This window comes from Neophocaena asiaeorientalis, unplaced genomic scaffold, assembly GCF_003031525.2.
Source record: "Neophocaena asiaeorientalis asiaeorientalis breed wild unplaced genomic scaffold, Neophocaena_asiaeorientalis_V1.1 scaffold43, whole genome shotgun sequence".
NCBI lineage: Eukaryota > Metazoa > Chordata > Mammalia > Artiodactyla > Phocoenidae > Neophocaena > Neophocaena asiaeorientalis.
The window spans coordinates 12,678,148-12,687,699 of record NW_020173674.1 but is presented as its reverse complement, the minus strand read 5'-3'; the positions used below and the strand labels follow the sequence as shown (position 1 = coordinate 12,687,699).

Below are 9,552 nucleotides of genomic sequence, written 5' to 3'. Positions count from 1 at the left end.
GGGTGGGAGTGATTTTAACTCCATTTTGTCAAAGCTGAACATAGCTATGGAGGTCATAAAGCTAGTGAACAGTTCTTTCTAAAGCTACACTCCTAACCTATGAACACATCCCCAAAGTAGCATATTAAAATCAATTAAGTGAGATCTCACTGCAGCCTCTAAACCAGAACTCGCCATTCCTCTTCATATTTGCTGCCAAATGTTTTAAGTGGAGGAACAGAAAAATCAAAACGTTACAATCCATAAGCTGTTCTGAAAGTGAGTCCATTTCTTGTAAAGCGAGGAAAAGGTTGGCTGACTGAGGGTCACATCAGAACTTCACAAAGCTCTAAGAGTTAAAATGCTTTAAATCATTTATTAAGATATTTTATACTCAGTCTCCCCTAACTAGGCTTTCTTATCTCTTGAGCACAGTCTAATTTTAATGTAACTTTTATGAATTTCATGTTCTCTGTATAAAAATTTAAAAACAATGGCAAGTATGAAGAAAAAAAAGTTGCTCATGCCCCAATGCTCAGAGAAAATTTTGGTATTTATCCTTCTAGCCTGTGAGATAACGTTTTTAGAAGAATTAAAGATTTCCTTAGCAGAAAGAATGTGTTAATAAGTCAATGTGCAGTTTATGATGAATATAAAACATTCTTGAAATTTTTTACAGGTCTGGAACTCAAAGAAGTTAAAAATAAACAAATTTATGCTCGTGGCTTCCACAGCATAGCAGAGGTTAAAAAAGTAACTACAGAACACAGGCATTCCCTGGCAGTCCAGTGGTTAAGACTTGGCGCTTTCACTGCAGCGGGCCCGGTTTGATCCCTGGTTGGGGACCTAATATCCCGCAAGCTGCGCGGTGAGGCCAGAAGAAACCAAAACAAAACAAAAAGAACCCTACAGAACAGCTATGCTGATTAATTCTGTAAGGAAACCAGTACTTCAAGGAGATTCTAAAGCCAATTTCATGACAAGAACAAGTTACAATTACAAAGATCTCATCAAGAAAACTGTCTTTATCAAATTACAAAGCTCAGATATTCTTGAGACAATATAGTTTACAAAGCAAAAAGCTAAAACTGATTAACTCTTTCATCTACATTACAACTCTACATATTAGAGCCCACCCTCTCTCCAAGCCTAAAATTAGTTACCTATAACTAGGAAGAGACCCAGGTATCCCTACAGCAAATCCAATAATATATTCATCTGTATTTTTCAGTTTCCTATGAACATCGAAGACTCCCTATCAACAAACTCCCACGTGAAGTGTAGACAGTGAAGATGAATCTAGGAAACCACATTACCTGAGCATTCCACAGGGATCAACGAGCTTAAAGGTTCTATGGGAAAGGACACTCTACATAGCAAAACAATTCAGATGCACGAACTGGACTTCAGGAAACAATCTTATCCCTAAGCCACAATGGACAAAGGAAAATGCAAAACAAAATACACCTAAAAGGGGAAAGGAAAGGAACACTGACAGTAGCTACTGTCTATGTGTGGCACTGCTACTCATTTTAACAGTGTCTCTTATTTGGTTGAACTGCATTTACTGACCCATGAGATAAGTAGCAGGCCCATTTTTACGGATGAAAAAAGGAAATAGCATTATCAACACTGTACCTGGCACTATTCAGTGCCTAGCTTAAGTTATCTCAATTAATTCTCACATTACATTCCAAGTTGGTTATCTCCATTTTAAAGATGGGAAAAAAGACTCAGAAATGTTAAGGTCACTCAGTGATATTACCAATTTTTAAGACCAAAGGTTGGAGCTGTCAAACTTACCCTCCCAAGCAATGCTTATAAACCCCAGTCAAGTCACATCATTCTTTCAAACCACAGGTTTCAAAACAATTTTAAGAACTCGAACATCCTAGAATCAACTCTCAATTATGGGAAGACTAATTCTGTAGGTTTTGTTCAAAATTTCTTGTTTTGGAATATAGCCAATATTTAATAATAACTATAAATGGGGTATAACCTTTAAAAAATTGTGAATCACTATGCTGTACACCTGAAACTTATATAATTTTGTGAATCAACTATACCCCAATAAAAAAATTAGCATAAAAAATTTTCTTGTTTCTATTTTACTTGCTCTTTGACCATTTCAGAATGCCACAGCACAGTGTGCAGGTAAATACAGGATTATATTAATAGCAACCAACTAGCAGAATCTGTGTAAGTTCCACTCAAAAAGCCTACATAGAAAGTTAATTCTTGTTTCAAACGTATAGTGAGGGGCTTCCCCGGTGGCGCAGTGGTTGAGAGTCCGCCTGCCGATGCAGGGGACACGGGTTCGTGGCTAGGCCCGTGAGCCATGGCCACTGAGCCTCCGTGTCCGGAGTCTGTGCTCCGCAACGGGAGAGGCCACAACAGTGAGAGGCCCACATACCGCAAAAAAAAAAAAAAAAAAAAAAAGTATAGTGAAATACTTGAACTTTCATGATACATTCTACTTTTAATTACCAAAAATAATCAAGAATCAAGGAATAATTCTGGACAAAAGAATGGTTCACGTTGTTTGAAAAAGAGGTATACAGGGACTTCCCTGGTGGCGCAGTGGTTAAGAATCCGCCTGCCAATGCAGGGGACACGGGTTCGATCCCTGATCCGGGAAGATCTCACATGCCGCGGAGCAACTACACCTGTGCGCCACAACTACTGAAGCCTGCACGCCACAATGAGAGAAGCCACCTCACCACAACAAGAAGCCCATGCAACTGCAACAGAGAGTAGCTCCCACTCGCCGCAACCAGAGAAAGCCTGCATGCAGCAACGAAAACCCAACGTAGCCAAAAAAAAAAAGAAAAAAAGAAAGAAAGAGAGGTATATAAATCCTCCCTAACACTAAAATAAAATCCCATGTGCTAAGTACTGTGAGGCCTGTAATACAGTAAGTCCCCTACGTACGAACCTTCAAGTTGTGAACTTTCAAAGATGCAAACGTGCCCCTGTATGCCAGCTGTTGTACTCTACCACTGTACTCTTCAAGATGCTATACTGAAAGATTAAAAATGCTTTTTGTGTTTGTTTTTTATGCATTGTGTGAAAAGTATTATAAACCTATTACAGTACAGTACTGTATAGCCGATTGTGTTAGCTGGGTACCTAGGGTAACTTTGTTAGACTTACGACCAAACTGGACTTACGAATACGCTCTCAGAATGGAACTCGTTCGTATGTAGGGAATTTACTATACTTGTTTGGGACAAAAGGGTTAACCAAATAAAACTTTCAGTTCATCCCATGTCCCAAGGATTAATATTAAAGTCCCTTTATTACTTAGTGGGGAGGAGGAAAATGGGAGTTGGAGGCTAGGTCCAAAAAGCAAAGAGAAGAAAAGTAGACAATCAAGCAGCTCAAAATCAGTTATGAACCTCCAAAAATTAAGTAAAAGCTCACCTTAAGAAGAAAGCCTTGAGGGGCTTCCCTGGTGGCGCAGTAGTTGAGAATCCGCCTGCCAATGCAGGGGACATGGGTTCAATCCCTGGTCTGGGAAGATCCCACATGCCCGAAGCAACTAGGTCTATGTGCCACAACTACTGGGCCTGTGCACCACAACTACTGAGCCCATGTGCTGCAACTACTGAAGCCCACATGCCTAGAGCCCGTGCTCCCCAAGAGAAGCCCACACACCACAACGAAGAGTAGCCTCCGTTCGCCCCAACTAGAGAAAACCCACGTGCAGCAACAAAGACCCAACACAGCCAAAAGTAAATAAATAAATTTATAAAAAAGAAAAAGAGAAGAAAGCCTTTCATGCATGAGAATACTCTGAATATACTGAAACAAACTGGGAGGCTTATGATAACCTTCAAAATGCTCTTACCCTCAAAGTATTCGTTACTAATTCTAAGCAGGCCATTAAACGCCAGGTTTATAAACTTTATACAATATGGAATACCTGGATATCATTCCACTCCTCTAACAAAAAATATATTAATTATACAGCAAAAGCTGTATAATACTCATACATTAATTATACAGCAAAAGCAGAAACTTGCCTATACCTTCTCTTTATGTGACACTTCTTCCGTACATAATCTGTATTTTGAAAATGACTAGAAATTATCATTAGATTAGAAATTAGAAATGATGCTGTTAACCGTAATCTGCGTGAGCACAGGCTCCGGACACGCAGGCTCAGCGGCCATGGCTCATGCGCCCAGCCGCTCTGCAGCATGTGGGATCTTCCCAGACCAGGGCACGAACCCGCGTCCTCTGCATCAGCAGGCAGACTCAACCACTGCGCCACCAGGGAAGCCCTGTTACATACTTTTAAGCACACTGATACGTTTGAATTTTTCCATAGATTTGAGCATGTCAGTGGACATCCCCCGGTAATTGGCAATCCACATGAAGAGCATGAATTCTAACCAATTCAAGAGCCTTTATGGAGCACCAAGAGAGGGCAAGATACCAAGATGAAAGAGTCATCCCTGACCTCAATAAGGAGAGAAATTCAACCACAAAAAGGAACGAAGTCCTGATACGTGCTACACGTGGACAAACCTTGAAAACACTAAGTTTTTCACTAAGTGAAATACGCCAGACACAAAAGGACAAATATGATTCCAATTACATGAAATATCCAGAATAGGCAAATTCACAGGGACAGACAGCAGACCAGAGGTTACCAGGGGCTAGGAGGAGGGAGCAATGGATGGTTATTACTTAATGGTTACAGAGTTTCTGTTTGGGGTGAAGAAAACTTCAATTTTCCAAACAGAGGAGTGGTGATGACTACACAACACTGTGAACATACTTAATGACACTGAATTGTACTCTTTTTTTTTTTTTGTACTCTTAAAAATGGTTAAAATGGGGGAGTTCCTTGGTGGCCTCGTGGTTAGGATTCCAGGCTTTCACTGTCGTGGCCCGGGTTCAATCCCTGGTTGGGGGAACTGAGATCCTGCAAGCCGAGCAGCATGGCACAGCCAAACAAACAAACAAAAAAAAGGGTTAAAATGACCTTAACCTAAAACTATAAAACTCCTACAAGCTTAACAGAGTATAAGCTTCAGGGCACTGGACTAAGCAGTGGTTTCTTGGATAAGGCACCAAAAGCACAGGCACCAAAAGCAAAAACAGACAAATGAGACTCCATCAAACTTAAAATTCTGTACATCAAAGGACACGACGAGTGAAATGGCAAAGGACACAAAGAGTGAAATGGCATGGGAGAAACTATGTGTAAATCATATATATCTATTAAGGGGTTAATATTCAGAATATTTAAAGTACCACAACTCACAAGAACGACAACAACAAAAATCTGATTTTTAAAAATGGGCAAAGGGGGCTTCCCTGGTGGTGCTAAGAATCCGCCTGCCAATGCAGGGGTCACAGGTTCGAGCCCTGGTCCAGGAAGATCCCACATGCCGCTAAGCAACTAAGCTCGTGCGCCACAACTACTGAGCCTGTGCTCTAGAGCCTGCAAGCCACAACTACTGAGCCCACGTGCCACAATTACTGAAGCCCATACACCTAGAGGCCATGCTCCGCAACAAGAGAAGCCACCGCAATGAGAAGCCCGCGCACTGCAACAAAGAGTAGCCCCCGCTCACCGCAACTAGAGAAAGCCGGCGCACAGCAACAAAGACCCAATGCAGCCCCCCCCAAAAAAAAAATTAAAAATGGGCAAAAGACTTCTATAGGCATTTCTGCAAAGCTGACATACAAATGGCCATCAAGCATATGAAAAAATGTTCAACATCATTAGTCAGAGAAATGCAGATCAAAACCACGAGAGATCACCTCACACCCATTAGGACCATTACTGTTAAAGAAGAAGAAAAGGGAATTCCATGGCGGTCCAGTGGTTAGGACTCCAAGCTTCCACTGCAGGGGGTATGGGTTTGATCCCTGGTTGGGGAACAAAGATCCTGCATGCCACGTGGCGCGGCCAAAAAAAAAACAGAAGAAGAAACAAACAAAACGAATGTTGGTGAGGATGCGGAGATATTAGAATCCTTGTGCACTGTTGGTGGTGTTGTGAAATAGTTGGGATCATTATGGAAAACAGTATGGAGGTTCCTCAAAAAATTAAAAATAGAACCACCATATGATCCATCAATTCACTTCTGAATATTATCCAAAAGAACTGAAAGAAGGGGGACTTCCTTGGTGGTCCAGCAGTTAAGACTCCACGCTCCCAACGCAGAGGGGCCCAGGTTCGATCCCTGGTCAGGGAACTAGATCCCACATGCATGCCGCAACTAAAGATCCGCACACTGCAACTAAGACCTGGAGCAGCCTAATTAAATACTAAAAAAAAAAGAAAAAAGAATTGAAAGAAGGGTCTCAAAGAGATATCTGCACACCCATATTCATAGCAGCACTAGTCACAATGGTCAAAAGGTACAAACAACTTGTGTTCATCAACAGATAAATGAATAAACAAAATGTGGTATATACATACAATAGAATATTATTCAGCCTTTGAAAGGAAAGAAATCCTGTCACATGCTACAACATGGATGAACCTTAAAGATACAGTAAGTGAAATGAGCCAGTCACAAAAAGCCAAATACTGTTGTGAATCCACTCATACCTGAAAGTAGTCAAATTCATAGAAGCAGTAAGTAGAATGGTAGTTATGAAAGGCTGGGGTGGGAAGAAGGAGAAAATGGGAGTTGTTTAATGGGTATAGAGTTTCAGATTTAGAAGATGAAAAGGTTCTGGAGATCTGTTTCCCATTAATATGAATGTACTTAATGCTACAAAACTGTACACTCAAAAATAATTAAGATGCTAAATTTTAGGTTATGTGTTTTTTACATTAAAAAATGTAAATATTAAAAAATGGTTAAAATAGAAAATTGTTATATATTTTACAATTTTTTAAAATTAATAATGCAATATACCAAAAACTGTTGAAGTGCATGGTATGTGAATTATATCTCAATAAAGCTGTTAAAAAAAAAAAGGCAGAGGACACAGAGTTTCACCAAATCCAGTGAGCTTCACTCACTGGTTTACAGAAAACAGAGCAATTTGTTGGAAGTACCCAAAGCCTTGAGCAGAGGAGCCTATGCTCCTACCTCCTCCAACTTCTTCACCCTGGCCTCCAGGTGACAGCTCTTCTCTTTCCCTTTCCAAGGCACACCACCACCACCTTGTAACTTCCCAGTTCCTTATTACATCTGGCCTCACAGGAAAATTAAGTTAAAGAAGCTGCAGTGGCAGTCACAGGAGGGGGCATGGAATTCACGACTCACACTCCACGTTTAGCAGCAGAGCCCAAATATTAAAAAAAAAAAAAAATCACACAGTACATGTACAACAAACGTTAGGTCTCTGCCCTTCCTCTTCTCTTCTTCAAGCCCAGCATGTTTAAAACAGCAAATTCTCTGCTCCCATGCTGGGATATCCACTGGCCTAATTCATATGTGCTGGAGCTTAAACACAGGGCATCATTTAAAATGTGGTTGTCAATGCCTATCACCTACTACTAAACTTAAAAACATATCACAAAACTGTAACTAGGATAAGCGTATTTTGTTAAAATAATAAACATTTCTACAGCATATAAAAAGGATAATAAGATAAAGACCACAAATATTAACAATCACCTCTGAGCGGTGGGACTAAAGGTGAGTTTCTCTTTTTTCTGGCTTATCTGCATTTTTAATAATGAATCTATTACTTCTGTAATAACAAAAATAACTGGAAATCTTCAGAAAAATAAATGATTCTGGCTCAAAATTTCACTACCTCTTATACTACAGACACTTTCACACATTACTGCACTGAAGCTGAATTGGCACCATGTGAAAGACACGATTTCCTCCATTTTGCAGATGAGAATGAGCTGAGGCTCAAAACAGTGACTCAGTCAAAGTTTTAAAGCTAGTAACAGACCGAAGATTACAATTCAGGCCTTCAACTCCAGGCCTGGGGCCCTTTCCATTCCATTACATCTTAAAGGGCAATTTGCATTATTTTTCATGATATTGTATTAAAAAAAAAACAAAAAAACCCTATGTTGAAACTGTTTTAAGTGCACCTGCTACATAATCTTGGGCAAATAACCTCGGGAGCCTCAGTTTCCTCATCTGAAAACTGAAGTGGTTGGAAAAGATATTCTATCTCACCAGCTAATCTAGCCTCACCAGCTAATGGATTTTAAGTCTAGATACCATCTGAGGAGAAAATAACCCCGTGGGCAAAAATGAATGGTTGGAGAGAAGTTGAGGCCTATGCTCTGGGCCAAGGGCCATTCTTAATGGAAACAGGTGGTGGACAGTCAAGACGAAAGAACCGCTGGGGAAACCATAAACTTCCAGGTTAAAACAACAGCTGAAAGTTCCTGCTTCGCTTTCCTAACAGCAACGCTTCAATCCTGGCTAACTCATGATTAGAAACCACATACTGTAAGTAAAGCTAGAAGAATATAAAAACACGGGGGGAGGGGAGGGACCTGCAGCAATAGTTTATGCACGCTATGGTAACTGGATGATTTTCCAAGTGGACTCATTAATGTTAAAACAGAAAAAACCCTTGGTGGTTCTCAGAGACGACTCTTCCTCAGCAAGAATTTAAGGAGAAACTGAAAACTGCGTACCACTCTGAGACATGCCACACTTGTGGAAAAGAGCCAAGCCAACACTTGTGGAAAAAGTGAAAGAATGAAATTAAAACCTCTTCGATCTACAGAGAATCAAAGAAAGCGAAGAGACCTTTCTTAAGGGTGAAGTTCCTGTAAACGATTCATCGGGTACCTGTTACCTCTTACACTGCAGACATTATAAAGCACTCCACACTATCGGACACTATTATACAGCCTTCTCCCTCGAAGGTAATAAAACTGCAGCATTAACTTTGCTGGCGAGAAAGATTCCATTTTGCTAAAGCAGGCTCCGACCAAAATCGCACCACCTTCCCCTCAACTATGGGGATGAGCCTAAACCAAGGAGAAGCTACTTAGAGCCAGTGCAACCGTCTTAGAGAATTAAAACAACATCCTGCTCCGAGGACCACAACCAAGACACCAGCGGCTTTAAATCCAAAACCAGGTCCTTAGCGAAAAAAGCTCCTCACCGTGCTCTCCGCGCTCCCGGGTGCGAGAATCCAGCCCCGCTACTAGGCCATAACCGGTGAGCACCTGACGTGGGGGGGAGGGCGAGCCAAGGCCCTAGCGGATGTGGGACGAGGAAAGGGGGGCTCTCGAAGCTCCTGAGGAGAAGCGCAGCCCTCCAGAGGCGGGGGTCCTGGGGACCCCCCCCAAGGGTAAGCACCAAGAACACGTGGGGCGACAGGAACAGGGAAGGGGTGTCCGGAGCAGGCAGCCTGTGTCTGGCACGGCGGCCGGAAAAAGGAGGACGGAGCTATCCCTGGGCAGAGAACGGAGCCCTCAGAGCCCGGAGAATGAAGGTAAAGGGCGCGGAGAGAGGAGCAAGGCCACGAGGAGGGCGGGTCTCCCTGGGCGCGGGGGGACGCGCCAGGCCGGCGCGGCGGGACGCGGGTATGAGATCGCTGACCTGCCTCCGAGGCGCGGGGAACCAGGAACGGGCGCGCCCAGAGGGCCCTGTGACCCGCGGCCGCCCGGAC

The 9,552-nt window shown here is 42.2% G+C and overlaps 1 protein-coding gene across 8 annotated transcripts in view; it reads right to left on the bottom strand.

Annotated features, from left to right (window-relative positions):
* The window catches only part of CELF1 (CUGBP Elav-like family member 1), a 71,068-nt gene that overhangs the window by 60,799 nt on the left and 717 nt on the right, over positions 1-9,552 (bottom strand). The gene's annotated exons all lie outside the window — the stretch shown is intronic.